Below are 21,917 nucleotides of genomic sequence, written 5' to 3'. Positions count from 1 at the left end.
GTCAGAGTCAGAGAGAGAGTGAGGAGAGATAGAGTGTTATTTTGGGAGATCTGAAGTGTGATTAGAGTGAAGAGTGAATAAGAACTGTTATGACAAATAGAAGGTTGAGACTGATGATTAATTAACTCTTTAGAAGTTACCTATGATTAATAATAACATCTGTAATCAATAAAAATGTTTTATTTAAAAGATAGTGAAGTTTGGACCTGCATCTTCATCCTTGCATAATTAATGTTGATTTAGGGATCAACTGGTGGCAGTGGGGTAAAAAGGAGTATTGGTTTGCCTTCATGTGCTCTGTGTTTGGAGGGTCAGGTAGGGGCATGAGGAGTAAATGCCACAATTGGTTTCCAGTGGCGGGATGTGAAGAAATCCAGTCAAGCCCGAGTTTAAAAAGAATTTTTCTTGAGTCAAGGGTACCTTTTAGACAGGGATCGGTGGTAAAGAAGTTTGGTTCCTCAGCAGACCTTCTGGGAAAAGCTTAGTGGTGGGGGTTTCTGAACCCAGATCTGGGGGGGTCTAAGATAGAGAATGACTCTGAGAGAAAATTCCTGTGTATTTACTTCAAGATTTGAAGATCCAGTGGGCTAACTTAAGGCTCAAGACTCTAAGAGTTTAGAGAGCTCTTGTGAAAAAAGCAGAAGCCAAGGGTCAGAGCAGATCTGAGGGAAGAGGAGAAAAAGCCTTTGCTTGAAATAGAAATCATTTAAGTGACTGGAAGTAAAAGAAAAAAGACAGGTCCATTATAAAATCATTAGAAACACACTCTAGAAAAAGTAACTCAGATAAATATGCCTCCCAAAGGAACTAAAAGACCAGTAATAGCTGAAACGGAGTCTCAAGAGGCACAAAGTTTAGTACCTCAGGAAATGGAGGAAAATTGAGACCCTTTAACTCCAAGAGAACAGTTAGAGACTGAGGAGGATGCCTCAGGGATAAAAGGTGTTCTAAGCTCCCTAGATTTTCAAAAATGGAAATTACAAAGGAATTTAAATTGAAAGAATTCGCGATCAAAGAAAGAACCAGGAAATTAGAAAAGAGAGCAAAAGCTGAGCAAGAGGCCAGACAAATGGCATTTGAGCAGGAAATAAGACAATTGGAGTTGGAGTTAAAACAAATGGAATTTCAAATAGAAATGAAAAGATTAGCACGGTTTAGTTCTCAGACCCAAATTAAATCTGAGGTAAATTTAACAAGCAGAAATCAGACGACAATAAGAAGCCCTTTAATAAAAATCACCTCAGCAAAACAACAGGAAATGAAGGCCAGGGTGGTGCCTCATCTAAATTAGCACGGCCTAGTTCTCAGAACCAAATGAATCTTGAGGAAAAGTTTAATGGATCTCCTCAGGATGAGAGAAGGAATTATGGATGCTGCAATGCGGGGAGGCTGGTCATTTACAATTCAATTGTACTAAAGATAAACCTAAAAATGTGGAGAATAATGGCCAGATCAAGAAAGTATACTGCTTGGGAACTGTGGAGGCCTCTGAGGGAAACTGTGGCCAAGTTTCTGTCTCCATGGCAACCACAGCAACTCAGCAAGACGGCATTCCTGTAGCCTCTATAGTCCAGTGTTTTTATATCGAAAATGACAATACCCTTCTCAAAAACACTGGTGAAGATATATTAGTGGGAGGAAAGAAATACATTGCTATAAGGGACACAGTGTCTCAAATTTCTATAGTACATTCTGATTTGATAGCCCAGGATGATTCCAGGCAGAACTATGACCCTAAAAGGAATTGGGAAAGAATCTGTAGTGCTGAAAGTGGCAGAGGTTCAGATAAATTATGGGAATTGGTCTGGAAAGTGGCAGGTGGCAGTTTCAGAAGAAATAACAGCTGCTTTTTTAATTGGTTGGGACTTAATAGAGCATGTCAAAAGTGCTTTTGTACTTACACGCTCAAAGGGGGGGCAAACATCACCCACTGCAGCAGAATTGGATACAGTAGCAGGGGAAGGCCTGGAAAGAGAGAGAGAGTCCCTTGAATAACCAGATTACAGTCAATCCTTGACTTACGAAAGTCCCTACATATGAACTTTTCAATTTATGAATGGCTCCATTCGCAAAAATTGGCATCGACTTGTGAACGGAGCCTCAACCTATGAACGAGGTGGAGGCTCTGTTCGCAAGTCAATGCCATATTTTGCAAATGGAGCCGTTTGTCATCTTTGGAGGTTTCAAAGGGCTTTCCCCCTGACATCAGAGGAAGTCTTTGAGAATTCGAATTTCCTGTCCTTTCTCCCTGCCTTTTTGCCTTCGGAGGTCTCAAACGGCTTCCTTCAATGTTGGGCAGAAAGCCCTTTGAGACCTCTGAAGGCGCAGATCACAGTGGCAGGGACTCCCAGGGAGGTATCCCATGATGGTGGGCAAGCCCTGGGAGACCTCCCTGGGGGTCCTTGCTGCGGCGATCAGCACCTTCGGAGCTCTCAAAGGGCTTCCTCCGATGTTGGAGGGAAAGCCCTTTGAGAGTTCCAAAGGCAAAAAGGCTTCCTCCGATGTCGGGGGAAAAGCCCTTTGAGACCTCCAAAGGTAATTTTTTGAAATGCTGGAATGGATTAATTCTGTTCCCATGCATTTCAATGGAAAATGGTACTTTGACTTACAAACTTTTCGATGTACGAACGCCGTTCCAAACGGATTAAGTTCATAAGTCAAGGTACCACTGTAGTAGTTTTGCTGAAGCTGATTTCATGCTTCTGAAGAATCCCAATAAACATTATTTTGCCCAGGAGAAGAAGGAGGACATTAGCTTGGGGTTTTGCTTTGAAGCAGCCAGAACACCCACTGTATTGTCTCCTGAATGTCCTGAGAGATTTTGCATGGATAAATACCTTTTGTATAGGGAAACTTTAGCCACCCCATACAGAGGAAAAGAAGAACCCCAAAAGTAATTAGTGATCCCAAGTATATACAAGGAGAAAATCATAAATCAAGCTTACAGTTGTTTGTTTGGGACACAAATGGGGATCCCACGAACCAAAAGAAGGGTTACTCAGAATGTCTTTTCGCCAGGTATGGGTAAACAGATTACTTATTATTGCAGAACTTGTGATGTCTGTCAGAGACAAGCGACAGGGCAAAACAGGATTAAAGTCAAATTATGTCATTTGCCAGTCATCTCTACCCCATTCCAAAGGCTGGGAATCGAATTGGTGGGTCCTTTGCCAAAAGCCACCAGAAGGGGAAATAAGTACATTCTGACCATTATGGATTTTGTCACTAGATACCCTGAGGCGGACCTATCTATCTATCTATCTATCTATCTATCTATCTATCTATCTATCTATCTATCTATCTATCTATCTATCTATCTATCTATCTATCTATCTATCTATCTATCTATCTATCTATCTGTCTGTCTGTCTGTCTGTCTGTCTGTCTGTCTGTCTGTCTGTCTGTCTGTCTGTCTGTCTGTCTGTCTGTCTATCTATCTATCTATCTATCTATCTATCTATCTATCTATCTATCTATCTATCTATCTATCTATCTATCTATCTATCTATCTATCTATCTATCTATCTACCTATCTATCTATCTATCTACGGCCAGAAGACGAAGTACTTTTATTTAGGCCAGTCAAGGGTCACAAGCTACAATTAGCTTGGGAGGGTCCCTATAAAGTAGGGACGCATCTAAAGATGTTCAGGAGGAGGAGAGGGAACTGCCTACCCTTTCCCCAGCTGAGAAAGTGAAGCCTTGAGCCAGACATAAAATATAAAACAACCAGCAGATGACATACAGTGGACAACCGAGTGGCCGATGACCACCAGTCAACAGACAAGTTTGCAGAAGAAGGAGCCTGTGATCAACAGAGGGACTTCTGAGTGCCAGCAGATGTGTGTCCAGCTGAAGGAGGTGATGACAACCGGACCAGTCCATGGTGCACTTTATTACAACATGAAGGTGAAATACTAGGACTTTGCAAATTTGGACTTTGCAACAGAGACTCAGATTGTGCCTTGAAAGCCCACAACATTGTCACGGATGTGCTTTCCAGGAGGCTAGGTGAATGATGCAAGGACCTTTAAATTAAACTGGAATGGACTATAATTTACTATTTAATTATTTTACGTAAAATAAAATTAATTTTATGTAAAAATTTCCTGATTGTGATATTTCTGTATGGTTGAAAATGTTAAATGTAGTAAGTGTAAATGATAAGGTAAAGTATATTATTGAATAGCAGTGAAATATTTAGTGTATAAGTATAGTAATTGTTATGTTAATATGGTGAGTAAAGTTAAATCAATTGTGCCTGTTTGTTTAGGAGGAAAATGCATTTCCCCTCCCAAACAAACATATTTAAGGGGGGAGGTCTGTAGAGTTCACCCTTATTAGGTTAAGTGGTCATGCATTATTCATGTTGTAGGCTAATGTTGCTGAGAGGCGGAGCTGAGAGATATGTAATAAAGAGGCGGAGTCAGAGTCAGTCAGAGTCAGACATAGAGTGAGGTATTTTGGGAAATCTGAGGTGTGATTAGAGTGAAGAGTGAATAGGAAATGTTATCAAAAATAGAAGGTTGAGATTGATGGTTAATTAACTCTGTAGAAATTACCTATGATTAATAATACAGTAATATCTGTAATCAATTAACATTTTATTTAAAAGACAGTGAAGTTTGGACTTGCATCTTCATCCTTGCATAATTAATGTTGATTTAGTGATCAACTGGTGGCAGTGGGGTAAAAAGGAGTATTGGTTTGCCTTCTTGTGCTCTGTGTTTGGAGGGTCAGGCAGGGGCATGAGGAGCAAATGCCGCTGGGAAACAGAAAGATGGGGGAAGCCATACTGAAGCAATCCCCCACCCCTGCTGTGTGTGCAAAGACACAACAAACTGATGAATTGTTTTGTTGTTTGTTGGGCCACTAGGGGGCAATTCATGGTTCATGAGTTGTCAGGTTTGACAACCCAAAAACCAAGACAAAGAGCTATTTTGTCCCCATTTCTAGTACGGAAGATTTATTTATTTATTTATTTATTTATTTATTTATTTATTTATTTATTTATTTATTTATTTATTCTAAAGAAAACTGCCAATTCCATTTTTATTTCTGCCAAAATTGCATCCCCTTAATTTTGTTCCTCTTCTCATCACCCTGCTGTGTTTCTTTGGGAATTTCAGAACACTGCAAAAGATGGAAACAATGGCCAAAGGTATGAAATTGAAAGAATGTAAAAATTACTTAGACGGTAATGTTTGCAAATTGGCAAAGTCAGAAGTGAGCCCTAAAGGCAAGGAGCACACCAGTCAAACGAAAAGACTTTTTCAGTTGGTGCATGCTGATATAATTGGGCCTTTTGCGCCTTCTATTGGTGGAGCAAGATATGTATTAGTCATAGTAGATGAGTATTCAAGATATTCATTTTGCTACCTGTTAAAAACCAAAGTAAAAGTGTTCAATAACTTTAGGAACTGGGTGAAATTTGTGGAGATATGTTATGGCCACAAGGTGGTGCAAATTCAGACAGATAGGGGTTCTGAATTTATGTCAAAAAAGTTTCAAAATTGGCTGGAAAATAATGGGATATTTCACAGAAAGACAAGCACATATTCACCCTTCCAGAATGGAGTAGCAGAATGTAGAAATGGCATTCTACAAATGATGAAGGATGCCTTGTTAGCAGACACGAACATGAGCCATGGTTATTGGGGTACAGCTATTCTTACAGCAAATTATATTTTGAACAGAATTTGGTTGTCAGCAATAGAGCAGACCCCATATTTTATGGTGCATGGGAGACAGCCATCCCTGCAGCACATGAGGTTATTTGGCTGCAGTGCATGGGTGCACATCCCAAAAGAGACTTGGAGAAAGGGGAACTCAAAAGCAAAGAAAATGAGATTCTTAAGATATGAAAGAGGCTCAAAAGAGACCTTTGGGTAGTGTGGGTGGCATATAAATTAAATAAATAAATAAATAAAAATAAATAAAAAGCATATTGTTTCCTAGATGGAAACAGGGATGTGGTAATCTCAAGGTCTGCAAGTTTCTGTGAACACGAGAATTGGGATAGGGTTCATGCTAACTCTTAAGTTTACATCCCTATCACAGACATAGGAAGAAGTGAGAAAAGGCAGTTAGAGCCAAGAGAAGAGGCTGAAGAGAGCATGAGCAGGAGTACATCAGAAGAAGAAAAAGAGGACAATGGTCAGTGTAGTGTAGTGAGGCAGAAAGTGAGGTAGACATTAAGGAAGAGCCACAAATCAAGGAAAAGCCAGAAATCCCGAGGAGATCTGAGAGGGCTAACAAAAATATTCCTCCTACAAGGTTTGGTGTAGGGGAAATCAAGGTATGCTATGTTTACCAGGAGCCCAAAAGTTTTGAGGAAATAATGTTACTTCCAGACGTAGAGAAAAAGAAATGGCAGGAGGCCATGAAAGAAGAAATGAGGTCAGTGGATGAACACAAAGTTTTCACAGAGACTAGGCTGCCACCAGAGCATAAGTATTTGGCAGCAAATGGGTTTTCAACCGAAAATTACAGAACAATGGGGATTTCAGATACAAAGCGAAGTTGGTGGCTCAAGGTTATACGCAAAAGAAACATGTACACTATGATGAGGTGTTCTCACCCACAGTGAAGGCAGAGACCACGAGGGTGGCTTTGACTATGGCAGCATCCAGAAATTGTGTCATAAATCACTTTGACATAACAACTGCATATTTGAATGCTGATTTAAAGGAGGAACTATATATGGCACAGGCACCTGGCTTTGAAGGCTCAAAACCAGGAATGGTTTAGAGATTGAACAAAGCCACTTATGGGTTCAGACAATCAGCTAGACACTGGAACCAATGTTTACACTCAGCATTAGAAAAACTGACTTATAGAAACAGTCTGTATACAAAGGGGTATGATCCATGTCTGTATACAAAGGGGTATGGAAATGAGCTAAACATCATATTGGCCTATGTTGATGACATATGTTTTATGACAAAGGATCAGAGCCAAATAGACTTGTTTGAGAAGCAGTTGAAGAAAGAATTTAAACTGAAAAACCTAGGCCCAATACAAAATTATTTAGGGGGTACAAATATAGAAACAAAACAAAGGTTTTGTATTAAGGCAAAAGATGAAAATAGAACAAATGTTGCAAAAGTACAACATGCAAGAGAGTAAAAGTGCACAAACCCCTATGGTTGTAGATTTTCAAAAGTCTGAAGCAGAATGCAAAGAATCTGAAAATCAGGAAATTTATCAATCTGCGATTGGCAGCCTAATGTACTTAGCAAACTGGACTAGGCCAGACATTGCAGCAGCAGTAAATATATTGAGTAGACATGTGTCTAAGCCCATGGTAAAGCACCGGCAAGGATTGAAAAGAGTATTCAGGTACTTGAAGGAAGAAGTGACATATGCCTGGTCATAAAACCTTCAAAAGAATTAAAATTGATAGCTAATGTAGACAGTGATTGGGCAAACGATGAAACTGATAGAAAATCAATGTCTGGATTCACAGTATTATTTGCAAATGTGTTGGTAGGGTGGAAATCTAGAAAACAAAGTTCCATCACTACTTCAACAGCTGAGGCTGAGTTTGCTGCTTTGTCAGAATTATGTTCAGAAAATAATATGGTATAGACAAATGATCAAAGATTTAAGGGTTGAAGCATGTAATGCAATAAAAATGTTTGAGGATAACACGACTTGCATCCACATGGCAGTGACAGAAAAGATGAGAAACAGAAGTAAACATGTAGACATCAAATACCATAATGTCAGAGAAGCAATAAAAGAAAAACTGATAGAGTTACAGTACTGTGAAACAGAGAGAAACATTGCTGACATTATGACAAAACTCTTAAGTGCACAAAGACATATAGAGATAACCAAGGAAATGGATATGAATTTTGCTCAGGTGTAAATTAGGAGGGGTGTCAGAGTATAAAATTTACAGGCCTGAACAGAACAAATGTACTAATGAACAGCGATGATGTTCAGGTGTATCAAAATGCTGAGTCACTGTGACTCAGGAGGGCTGGCTCAGAGATGATGTAACATCTGTGCTGACTGGACACAGCCAGATGCATAAGTGTATATATGTGACGTGTGCAGAGAAGATATATTCCTGCTCTACTGATGAATTCATGGTGTCATGCTGTTGCTCTGTATACTTGTAAATATCCTGTAAATATATGTCTGGTGGTGGAAGACGCTGATCATGTCTGTGTGAGTAATTTTGCCACAAGGACCTTGAAGTTACTCTGCAAAGACTTTTCTGCGTGTTCATGCTCTAACAAGAAATGTATCCATTTTTGGAGGCATCGATGTCCCTGTGTCTCACGGAATCTAAATTCCTAATCAACTTTCAGTGTACTCCTGATTCAAATTATTTTGGAAGAGCCTCAAACCAATTCAAGCATCTCCTGAATCTGTATGAATCAATCCAGTTCAGTTCCAAAGCTGTTATTCACTGCAATCTACACCAGTGGTTCTTAACCTTTGTTACTCAGATGCTTTTGAACTGCAAATCCCAGAAACCCCAGTCAGGACAGCTGGTGGTGAAGGCTTCTGGGAGTTGCAGTCCAAAACTCCTGAGTAACCCAAGGTTAAGAACCAGTGATCTACACTACACAGCTAATAGAATCAGTGGATGTGGCAATGAAGGGAGTAGCAGTGGTTTGGGCAGATTTAGTAATGGGTAGATTAGATGTAAGTAGATGAAAGGATTCAGAAGATGGGAGATGGATATTATGAATGATAGATCTGGCCTAGAAACATGTAGACTAGAGAATGGGTGGTAGACTGAGGTTGTCAAGGAGTGGTTTGGAGTGGGGTGTTGGGTAGAGTTTTTTGTTTTGTTAGAAAGGGAGAAACAGTGATCTGTTTTAATATAATATGAAGAGAGACTATGAGGGATAGGTTTTGGAAGGCGCAAGGAAAAAAGGAAGGGAAGAGAGATGGAAGACAACCAGTAGGGCTGGGAATGGGAGAGAGTGTATCTGAGGGTTGTTGGGTGCCACAACATAGAAAGAACCATTGGGACATTGGGGAAAATCTTGCAATGAATAGACTAGAAACCCTGGAGTAAATTTTCCTTGCTGGAGCATTTAGAATCACAAGGTGTCAGAAAACCAATATACTGGATTGCATGGACCTCCTCAGAAGATGTTTCTGTCACTTGTGAACTGATCAAGTGCTTAAGAAGGTCATCTAGCCATAGCCCTGTAGAAAAGTCATTGCAGCACCAGTAGATGGAAATAATATTCCATCTTATATCAAATGTATTCTTACTGGGGAACATCAGGTCTCCAGTGATCACAGAGAAGCAACAGATTTTGGTAGAGTTTGAAGAAGTTACTTTTCTGGACCCACAACTGTTGGAATTCAGCAGCCAGCTTGGCCACCGTACTGAGGCTTCCTTTCCAAGTTCTGGACTTTTGCAACACCATTTAGAAAGCTATCATTCTATTTCAGCTTTAGAGAATCCAGGTTTGTCAACACACTTGGAGGTGAATGCGTAGGCGTGCCCCTTCTGTAAATTGTAGCAAAATGGAAGAAAATTTAGACTCAGTTATACAATAATTCACATGGACAGCCTGTGGGTGAAGCAGAGGAGGGTTTTTCAGCTTAAAATGATTTTTTTGGTGGGAGTTAATATTTATTTATTATTATTTATTTATTTTATTTATATCCCGCCTATCTAGTTGATTAAGACCACTCTATACTTTGCTGTGTCATAACTTTTTTGAATTGACTCAGCAGAAATTTGGGAGCTGCAAGGAATGGACCATGCACTGGACCCCACAAAGATAGCATGAATATTGTAACCATGAAAATCCCTTGTCCTTCACTTTAAGCTGGTACGCAATCAGTTGCTTGGAAGAACAAGCATTGGACAAGCCACTGGGATATATCTTACAAATAATATCTCATTGGTCTCCCTCCTTGCAATCCAACTGAATTATGCAAATTAGCAGTCTTCTGATAAGCTGGGCACTAGAGCTCTGACCCAGTGGTTCTCAACCTTGGACAAGCCAAGTGTTTTTGGACTGCAGCTCCTGGAAACCCTGGCCAGCACAGCTAGTGGTGACGGCTTTTGGGAGTTGTTGTCCAAGAACACCCAGTTTACCCAAAATTGGGAACCACTGTTCTAACTTGCTTAAGAAATATGGACAGATTGATCCATAACTGAGTGTCATATTACAACTGTTCAGTTATGGATGATATTCTGCATCTGAGACCATTGACCTACGCTTGCTTAGTTGGGCTGGCTCCAGTATGCTATTATATCCGCTTTTCTTAAAAATAACATTCCATTTTGTTTGTTTTACTTTTTAAGGTGATGCTTGAAAAAGGGATAACAGAATGCTAAAACAGATGAATGGAATCATTGCACTGGAGACACTGATTTTTCATTCCTTTTGCTATTTTTATTTTGTCGTTTAGTCGTTTAGTCGTGTCCGACTCTTCGTGACCCCATGGACCAGAGCACGCCAGGCCCTCCTATCTTCCACTGCCTCCCGGAGTTCTGTCAAATTCATTCTGGTAGCTTCGATGACATTGTCCAACCATCTCGTCCTCTGGCATCCCTTTCTCCTCTTGCCTTCACACTTTCCTAACATCAAGGTCTTTTCCAAGGAGTCTTCTCATGAGATGGCCAAAGTATTGGAGCCTCAGCTTCAGGATCTGTCCTTCCAGTGAGCACTCAGGGTTGATTTCCTTTAGAATTGATAGGTTTGTTCTCCTTGCAGTCCAGGGGACTCTCAAGAGCCTCCTCCAACACCACAATTCAAAAGCATCAATTCTTTGGTGGTCAGCTTTCTTTGTGGTCCAGCTCTCACTTCCATACATCACCACAGGAAAAACCATAGCTTTGACTATGCGGACTTTCGTTGGCAAGGTGATGTCTCTGCTTCTTAGGATGCTGTCAAGGTTTGTCATTCCCTGAGTAACTCAGGGAAGCTATGGGCTATGCCGTGCAGGGCCACTCAAGACGGACAGGTCATAGTGGAGAGTTCTGACTAAACGCAATCCACCTGGAGTAGGAACTGGCAAGCCACTCCAGTATCTTTGCCAAGAAAACCCCATGAACAGAAACAAAAGGTTATTTTTATATAATGAATATAAAACTTGCATGGCTGGAATTACCCTCCCCATTATTTCTTGTTCAGCTAAGCAAACTGCTAAACCCCCCTCCCCCATGCTTCTAGTTCCTTTTGAAATGTATTCCTTGATAGGATAAAAAAAAAAAGGGCAGAAATATGGAAAAAGCTGTCTCGGGTTCTCCTCGGTGCATTTACACCTGCAAACAAGGCCTTTTAGCGTCTGCAAGACATAAATACACTTGTGGTTCCCTTTGAAACAAACTTTTTAATAGCTTGCGTAGTTTGTGCACCGTTTCTTTGAACTGGTGCCACTTCTGAAGCAGCCTATATCTGTTATGTAAAGATTGCTGGAGCAAACACAGATTTTAATTAAAAGAAGAATAAGCAGGTGCATTAAAAAAAACTTGTGAATATCTTCATTCGTTAGCAGCTATTGTTACGACTACATCAAAAACCATACATCCTCTCTTGAAAGTCTTGAACTTCTTTTTGTTAAAAGTTCCTTTCCCTGCTCATTATGCAAACCTAATGCATTAGCTCTAGAGAGAACTGATCACCTTTTCAATCCTCCTTCCAGGAGATTTGCTTGCATTGTGTACCCAGGGGTACAGGGAGGCTGTGCTATCAATTATCCAGAAGACTGCTTTATGTGGAATCATTACTTCTGTTAAACTAGTTCACATCTATACTCAGGTTGTTCCCAATTAATTATGAAAATATATCACACCTAGCATCCACTTGGCCTTGCTGGAGCCACATTTTCCCCCTTCCCTAATAAAGAATCTGGACATTGCTTACAATCACAGGGAAAGACTTTAACCTTTAAAAGTCGTTGTTTTTGTATCTATAGCTTGGTGGGTGATACATCCAGTGCACATTCTGTACAGTGCTGCCATTATCATTGTTACTGTTTTTATTGCAATTTATAACCCATTCACCTCTTTTATTGCTCAGGGCAATCTATGCAGCTGAAACCATGCATTACAGATATCTGAATTCACAAAATGCAAAAACCCACAATCACAAATACAGTGGTGCCTCGCTTAACAATTGCCTGACTTAATGAGGAAATCACTTGACGATTAGGTTTTTGCGAACGCAAAAGCGAGGCACCACTGTATTGAGGTGCCTATTTTTTCTGATTTCTGATCTTAGTCCCACTGATTTCAGTACCACTAGTGAAATCATTTGGGTGTGGGTGGGTGGGATCAATTAACTCATTAGCCCCCCTTATAGCTCTTGGTTCTCAACTCCTACCCGGGACTCTGCTCTTGCTATCTCTGCCCTCAGGTTACCCTGCCATTAAAGTCTCTGTGAGGTCCAAGGCAGACAACCTACTAGGGACATCTAAAGCGGCCACCTCACAGTTGGCAATCAGGTCTGGTAAAATACAGTAAAAGCAATATAAATAAGAAGTAGCAACAGACAAATCAAATGGTTGCTTATTCCCTGATAGATTACACAAATAGATTTCTTTTGAAAAAGTGAACCTGAACAACAAAAGTGCTGAGAGATAACTACATCTGTAACAGAAGGGTTCTACAGTATGTTGGTTGCACAACCAATATATCATATTGTGAGCTAGAGTTGGATCTTACTTTGGAAACATGTTTTCGAGCATATGCAGGGGGACTGAAGGTGGGGGGAAAGGATGGTGAATCACAGTCTTTCTCATCTCTCCTTGTTAACTCTGGTGCGTGGAGAGCATTTAGAGGAAGAATGTGGGCATTTCCTGGAAAGCAAAATGGATATAATGACTTACAGAAGCTATTCATAACCTGACACAATGGTGGCTTGCTGGTGCCCTGCATCCCAGCGCATCATCCCAACACTACTCAGTTATGAATATCTACAGCGTGTCATTCTGTTATGGAACTCAGGGTAGCTCACAATTAGATTAAATAAAAATAAAATTAAGGCACAAAGCAAGTTCACCAGTCAAAGCACAATTGCATTAAAGCATGATTTCGAATGCATACATTAAAAATGAATACTGTACGCCAAACAAGGTCCAAAGAAAAAGGATCTTTTTAAGGTTTTAAAGTAAAAAACAAATGGACAAACAAATTCATTAATTCATCAGAAGAAAATCATAAATTCGTAATTTGATGAATCCCAAATCAAAATGTGTCACAGTTTTTCTGATTTGTGTCCATCTCTACTCAGAAAACTTACTCTACTGAGGTGGTGTCAATGGAGGCGAAAAAGAGGGCTACTTGTTAAATGTATTATATCTCAATGCATTATAGGCTATGCACTAGAGATGGGGACAACTCGCCATTTTGGTGAGTCGTCCCGCTTTGTGAGTCGTCAAAAGTTGAAGACTCACAAAGCATAAAGTTTCTCCCATGAAGTGATGAATAACAAAGGTATTCGTTGATTCGTGGGGGGCTTATTTAAAATAAACACCCCCTGCCTTCCCCTTCCTATTAAAAAAACAAACACAACAAAACCACCATTCTGCCTACCAGCCACCGTTCAGTTGATCGGCAGCAATAGGCAGCCACCCCCCCCACAGCCACCCAACCCCACAGCCTACCCCCTTCCTTTCCCTACTTTACCTTACCCCCACCCCCACCCCATTGATACCCCCTTATTTTAATGGCTGCTGCTGAGGTCTCCTTCTGGCCTCCCAGCCACAGCATGTAAAAAGGAGACTGTCTGCCCTTTGCAAAGATGGCGGCTGCAGCCTCATTTAGAGTAGGGAAGCTGCAGCTGCCATCTTTGCAAAGGCAGCCTGGATTCAGTTGATTGGCAGCCGGTAGGGAAAATGGTATTTTTTGCTCTCTTTTTTTAATATGAAGGACGAATAAAAACAGGTAAATATTTATCCCTTTGTATTTCTGGGGGTCTCTGGAACCCACAAATATGAAGGGACAAATATTTAACAAATAGGCTATTTTTGTTGAAAAAGTCGATCCATATTTATATTCGTCCACAGACCTACTATGCACATGAATGGTATCAATATACCACTGCACAGCTTCTCCGGCCACACAGAACATTTCTTGTAGATGCTCTCACTTCCTTGTAAGTCAAAAACTCAAAGCAGGGTTTGAACAGGACGACGAAAGGAAAACATTCTAGTTAGAGCATTAAGTGTACAGATGTTCCTTCGATGTCTTGAGCTGCTAAAGGAACAGCTTCTGAAGAGCTTAACACAAACCGCTCTTCTTTGTCTGAACAAGCCCGTGTATCCATACCAAAGGCTGAGAAACAGTAGCTCTCTGTGAACTTTTAAAAATAGAAAATCCTGTGCATGAGAGAAAGAAACATATGGATTAATCTCATTAAGGAGAAAGCAAAGTACTTGAAACCTCCTTCAGTTGTTCCCGTCCTTATTTTTCCCCTTGTGCTGTTATTCCCCCCCCCACACACAATGAGCTTTTGAGCTTCCTTTTGCTTTTAACAAAGAATGACTTCAAAAAAAGAAAAAAAGGAAAGCAAATGAAAAAGAAATAGAAACAGAAATTCTAACAGATCATGGCTGTTTTCCTTAGAAGTCACATGACCCTCTATCTGCAATAATCTGAGAGATGATGTGATGATGTAAAATATGTCTCTGGAAGAGCAAAATGAGTGCAGTGAAAAATCTGAAAACTTAAAAATGATAGATTGCTTTCTTGGAATTACACAAAATAACCGGTTCATTGTTAATTTAAAACCTGCCGCCTGGTTCATAAAAATTTAAAACATTTAGAGCCCATATGCTTTTTAGCCGTAGGAGGACTGCGTTATCTCAGTGGAAAACAATATTGAAATAACTTTCACATTGCTGCTATCTGTACTAAAGTTTATTTCCATGGAAAGACACACACACATATATACTTATAATTGACGTATATCACCTATTGGGCTTCCATCTACTTTTCTTCTTTTACTTCAAGACAAAAAAGAGTTTATAAAAGGTGATCTTGTTTAGTTAAATGCAAATATATCATCTTTCAAAGAGCCTTAAGGTAGCTCAAAACATCTATCTATCTATCTATCTATCTATCTATCTATCTATCTATCTATCTATCTATCTATCTATCTATCTATCTATCTATCTATCTATCTATCTATCTATCTATCTATCTATCTATCTATCTATCTATCTATCTATCTATCTATCTATCTATCTATCTATCTATCTCCCACCCATCAAGTGGCAAGTCACTACTGGCACCGTGGTTAGACTGTAGTACTGCAGTCAAGACTCTGCACATGACCTGAGTTCAATCCTGATGGGATCAAGTAGCTCACTTAAGGCTGACTCAGCCTTCCATCCTTCTGAGGTCAGTAAATTGAGTACCCAGCTTGTGCGGGGGGGAGCAATGTGCAGCCTGCATAAGTAAAAACTGTATCGCAAATTACCCAAAGAGTACCCTGTAGAGTGTTATGTAAGCATGTCTGCAGCTGATCCACTACAACCCTCCTTATCAGTTTTCCCAAGAACAGAATGTTAGCAACAAGTATACAGTGGTGCCTCACTTAATGAGTGCACCGTTTAATGATGAATCCGCATAGTGACCTGTTTTTTGCAGTTGCTAATGCGATCGCATTGCGATGTTTAGATAGGCTAAACATCGCATTGCAATCATTTCTGCACCCAGCGGCCATTTTGGGAACAGCTGATCGGCGGGTCCAAAATGGCCACCGGGTGCAGAAAATGGCCACCCGCACCATTTTCGCATCCTGCCCTTGCTTACCGAGGGTGCGAAAATGGCGGCGCTATGGAGAAACTTCGCAGAACAGTGAGTTTAAGAGCCATAGGAACGCATTAAACTCAGTTTAATGCATTTCTATGGCGTTTTCCGTTCCGTATAGCGATGTTTCCCCATAGCGATGGTTAATCCGGAACGGATTAACCTCGCTTTGCGGGGCACTACTGTATACTTATTTACATCATCTGCTGCTAAACTGGATTTTTTTTTTTTTAAAGAATGGGCTCAATTATTGTTTCTTTCAAACAAGAGTGATAGATTAATAATCTGAGCTGCCCATTCAACAATTACCTCCCTGGCAGATTTCAGGTGCCATTAGGGACATGGGCCCAACGGAGCATGTGCATGCAAAGTGCATGCAAGCACTTCGTCCATGTCATCAGTAGAAACAATACACCATCTATAAAGAAATACTAGAGGGAAGAATTTATTTGAACCAGAAACCAAATATTAAAATCCCAGAAAAAGACAAGACCAAAACCAAAGAGAAGGTGGAACAGAACCAAAAGGACTTCGGCAGCCCAGCTGAGAAGTGAATGGAAAGGGAGCCAAAGTGGGGCCTCTTGGGCAAAGGAGACTGACTTATTGAACAGGTACATGTTTTTAATGCAGTGAAATAATATCAGCTATTATCACAAACGGGCCCACACCTCTCTAATATTTACCTCTCCCACCCCGAACAATACTCCTATTTATACAACAGGAATACAAATACTCCTATTTATGGGATGGAGACAAAAAAAGACAATTCAGATACACATGCAGAGATATATACCATCAAATCCATTGAATACACAATAGACCAAAGACCCAGTGTGGGGAGAGGAAAGGGCAGCAACTTCTGGAAATCTGCTCTCCAATATTCACACATCTGCATTTACTAACAAACTATTCCAAACATATGGACCAAATGAACAGATATTTTCTGCTTGCCTCTTACCTGTTAAACACAGCTTTCAAGGCAAGGCAAAATCCTGTGCCCATTTGTTTAATGTTAAACATGGTGGGGGACTCTGTACTCTGTCTGTTGAGACCACACTTGGCCACCATGCCTGCTCCTAGATTCCAAAGTATGTTTCCCTTTCCATAAATAAATATCGCAGCCATATTAAAAGCATAGAGGGCCAGTGGTTCACCTTGTATGGCCTACCTGGCTGAAGGCATTGTCTCTGGCTCTCTCTAGTAGCTAGTTCTGGTAAAAACACCATGGTAAAGGTAAAGGTAAAGGTTCCCCTTGACATTTTAGTCAGTCGTGTCCAACTCTAGGGGGCGGTGCTCATCCCCGTTTCCAAGCCGTAGAGCCAGGGTTTGTCCGAAGACAGCTTCCGTTGTCACGTGGCCAGCACGACTTAGATTCGGAACACTGTTTACCTTCCCACCGTGGTGGTACCTATTTATCTACTCACATTTACATGCTTTCGAACTGTTAGGTTGGCGAGGAGCTGGGACAAAGCGACGGGAGCTCACTCCATCGCGTGGATTCGATCTTACAACTGCTGGTCTTCTGACCCTGCAGCACACAAAGGCTTCTGCGGTTTAGCCCACAGCGCCACCACGTCCCATGGAAATACTGTATGTATAAATATGTAAATCTGTGTTTTTTAATAATTATAATAATTTTTCAGGTGCTGATCCACTGAATGGTGGTGGTGGTGGTCCTACTGTACTAAACTCTGATGTCCCTTCAAATAGAAGTTCTTCCCTTGTAAATTGGTCACTTTACCAATTCCTCTCCCACATTTGGCAGGATCCACAGCACTGGAGGCCACATCCCAAGGTGTGATGATAATTTTGATACCATAAAACTGGCTTAAAGGTTTTGCTGGTACAACATGATAACATTTCACTGACCTGTAGATACTACTAGCAGAGATAGCAGAGCACAGAATTATTTTGCCTAGGTTTATAAGCAATAATTGGTACAACAGGAAAAGGAAGAGTAATACCAGGAAGTACCTCATCTTATTGATCATTAAGTATGGAGGAATGTGCTCCCTGAAAAAATGATAGTTTATTTTTCATTTCAGTTACCCATACCATTTTGAAAAGAAAAAAATGGACATCATATGGTCATGTAAAGTAGACACAGTACCTTGGGCCTGAATGTATTCACTCAGACTTTGATATAATTTACAGCCAAGCAAGAACTAGTTCATCCGTTACCACAGCAATGTGGGAGACAAGTTTCCTTGTTGGAGGCTGAAATACCCATGCCTGTAACATAAATAACCTGAACCATTACTGTGCAAAAGCCAGGCTGATAGTGCTAAAGTTTGATTTGCAACCTCACATATCCTCTGGTTTATGTGACTGGGAGGAATGTTTCTGGCCTGGGGGGAATAATCTGTCTATCCAGCACTGACCAATCATTCTGTTCAGCCTTTAATTTCAAAGAGAGCCTCGTATCTTTGCTGAGTGCTTCTTTTCTCTCTCTTTAGTTAGTGAGTGGCAGTGTTGTTTGCTTGCTGTTGATCTGTTCAGTTGGTGACTAAATATATATACAGCAAAGAAAGCAGTATGAAGAAATCTGTAATTTCAGCAATTGGAAGTAAATAAATATTTGTTATTCTTTCTCTTACAAATGTATCAAGAGTGAGTTATTAAGACTTTAAGTGCCTCTTCATGACTAAAGGGTGGGGAACTTGTAACTATTCACCTCTGTGGATCTCTGTATTTCTACTGTATGGAAAAAAAAGGAATTTAACCAGAAATTCAAAGCTTTGTAACAGCCTGATCAGGAATCTTCCTCCTTTCTTGTCTTTTCTGAGTAATACTTAACAGCTGAAATCTTGTTGCTTAGCAGAACAAGTCACAACTAGAGTAGGCTCATAGAAAGTGAGGATTTGGTGAATCAGCTATGCTGTAAATTCAGTTCATTCAATGGGTCTACTCTAGTTGCAATTCACTGCACTAAGCAAAATAATTTCAGCCATTGTTGTGAAGATTTCTCCTCTCTCTCTTTGTTAAAGACAGGTGGCTACATGTGGATCTCCTCCACAATGGCTACCAGCATTCCCACACATAACAGCTGGTTTCAGGGGCTTCTAATTTTATCCTCCTGCTTTTTTCCTTAATGGATTTTCTGAAGACATAAAATGTTTTCTATTTTCCTTTTTATTTATTTATTTATTTATTTATTTATTTATTTATTTATTTATTTATTTATTTATTTATTTATTTATTTATTTATTTATTTATTTAATTTATATCCCGCCTATCTAGTCGTGGTGGACTACTCTGGGCGTTTTAGTTGAAAACAGATTTAAAACAAATGATGGCTTTCTGGAGGAGTTGCTCCTTTTTTAGCCATATGATCAGCTCTATCTTACCGCCTTCTGCTAGCATGAATACCAGATATCCTCACAGTCTCATGGCATTATTTGGAAAAACAGAGCAAAATCACGGAGGCCAGGGATGGAGACTTTCCCTACCTGAGAATCGCATGATATGCGAGGCAGACTCAGTAGCACCCATGTCATTGACCTTGCCTTGCACCATTTGCCCATGTTTCTAAGTATTTAATTTGAGTTTCAGAAGCAGACAAGATGGAGCAGTTGAAAGTAACTGTGTTAAAAATAGGAAGCTTCCTATGTGCTTAGAATTATAGGCTCGTGATAGATCTATTTGGGCTTTATCTGAATGGAGGAAGAACAGGAAGAAGATTTCATATGCCTGACCTTTCATGATGAAGTCTGAAAGGGCCCTTTTACATACATCTGTATTTTGTAGAGAAATACACTAGGGACTGGAAAAGTGACAGTGGTTAGAAATAAGAGTGTCTCCTTATTTTACTGTTCTGCTTTAACAAGGAAGATTTATATGTCAGAATGAAGAAGATCCATTCATGTCATGATGTTGTTGCCCCTTCTTACCCGCATTTGATCATGTTCCACCCTCCCAGCCCCAAAGGCACCTTCTGGGGAGCCTTTGAAGGTTTATGTCACATTCTGTTTCTTCCCAACCAGAGTATCTATTATTTCACTTTATTTCACACAGTAGACACTTGCTTGGGACAAATGTCAACATTTGGATGCTTGGCTGATCACACATATGAACACCAGATACTTGCTTGTTTAATCAGGGATTGTAGCTAATTAGTCTACATGCCTTTGTGTTTGCTGGACTATGCAGAGAAATCTAGTCACCCTCAGGATACTACAAAATTTTGCAGCTGGATTTCTTTGCTTTTACTGCCTAAGTACTGTATTATCCAAGATTCAACAAATCTTGAATAGCTAAAAATTTCTGCTCCATCTGCTTTGTTGGTTGTACCACTACACAACTAGAGTAGGCTCATTGAATCATTGGTAATCCTAGTCTTCTGTAAGTTCTGTTGGTTCAAATGGGCCTACTCTAAATGTCCTATGACATCTCCTCAGACTGGCATCAGTTCACAGAGGTCTCACCCAGCTCTTATCCTAGAGATCCTCCTAACTTTTACCAAGGACTGAATTTAAGACTCTTCTGTGTGCGTTCTATTGTCATGCAAACCCTTCACTCACTGGACAAGAAAGTTTTGTTTTGGCCATGAGAATGATAAAAGATTGGCCTTCCTTCTAAGAATAACAAGCAGCTTTTGTTTATGGAATTGTACTCTCTAACTGACTTGGGCTCTATAATTAATCTGTTTGTATTTAGTGGTCGCTTCTGTTATATAGAGTAGATGTTTTGATCTTGCATGCAGAAGCATTAAAAATAAAAGGATGCTTTAAACTTACAAAGGCAGCTGTAAAGAAACTGTATCTTCTAGTAAGTAAAGTGTTAGACCTAAATAGCAGCTTAATTTTCCTGTTTTTGTTGATCTTTTAGAACATTTGTGTTTCCATCATTGAAATGTCCACCCAGTAAATGTCGACAGGAGAAGCTAAATAAAACAAACTTGCACACAAGGCAATAAAAGAGCCACTGGCATTCTGCAGAACACAAATTATCCCTCTGTAATATTAACGGTTGGCATTGCAGAATTTCAGCATTACTTAATTGCTTCTTCTAAACAGGTTTTAGCAAGTGGTTGTGTTTCTCTTAGTAAAATTAATCTAGTGACATTTAGAAAATTTATATTGCCACAAACTGCATCATTTCAACCTATCAAAAAAGGAGCAACAATGGGGTGAGGGGGAAGCCAGGACTAAGTAAAAGCTAGAATGGAATGGAAAGGGGTGGAATAGGAACTTATTTATTATAATTGATGCCAAAAAGAGTTGGATGAAATGGGCAAACACCAGAAAAGTATTGGCTTTTCCTAGTGCCAAAAAAGTCATACCTTTTGTATTATATATCCCATACTGCATAGTCAGCACACTGCATCAGTTTCAAAATTATTCAGTGTTCTAAATAAAATTATGTGCAAGAAAGTTTGTTTATCCAGTTGGTTTGTCCTTAAATAACTTTCCTGTTTACATCAGGTTTTAATTTGTTTTCATACTTATTGGTGAAGTAGCTTTCCTAGTGAAGTGAATTGCCAATCTGTAGACTCTAGATAATTACAGACAAGAAAGTCTTGTGGCTTTTTAAACACCAATGGTTGAAATCCCATTGGCAAAATTATGTCTGCAGAAAGGTGACTATTTCATCAGCAGAGGGAGATTTTCAGTAATGAAAGACTTCTCCTTCTCTCCTCCATCCTTTCTGACTTGCAAAAATATATTGGAAGCTTTGGGAGCTGCAGGACAGAAGGAGGTAGTCGTTCATTACTGAAAATCTCCCCTTACCAGTAACATAATCTGGTGATTACAATTTATGTTAATGGAAGTCTTCCTCCTCCCATCTCATGGCTCTCCCAGCTTCCTCATTGTGAAGGTGTTTGTTTACAATTCAGAAAAGTTGGAAGAGAGAAGAGGGGAGTCTTTTATTATTGAAAACCTCTCCCTGCTGGTGATATCATCATTCTTATTCAAGCATAGCTACATCAGTAGGATTTGAGCCATCATATTATGTTTGACACAGGCTTCTATGGACTGCAGACTACTTCACCAGATGCATGGTGGAGAACCCTAATTGACACAGATTTATACTCATGGGGGGAGAGAGATGGGGGAACAGACATCAGTGAAGACCACTGCAGTGGTCATTTAAGAAACAGCTGGGAGGTGATAAGATCATCCTAGAACAGGAAAATAAATTAAAACACGTATTAAGATGAAAAGTCTTTGTC

Source organism: Pogona vitticeps, chromosome 4 (genome assembly GCF_051106095.1).
Source record: "Pogona vitticeps strain Pit_001003342236 chromosome 4, PviZW2.1, whole genome shotgun sequence".
In the NCBI taxonomy this organism is placed as follows: domain Eukaryota; kingdom Metazoa; phylum Chordata; class Lepidosauria; order Squamata; family Agamidae; genus Pogona; species Pogona vitticeps.
Note: the sequence above shows the minus strand (reverse complement) of the source record.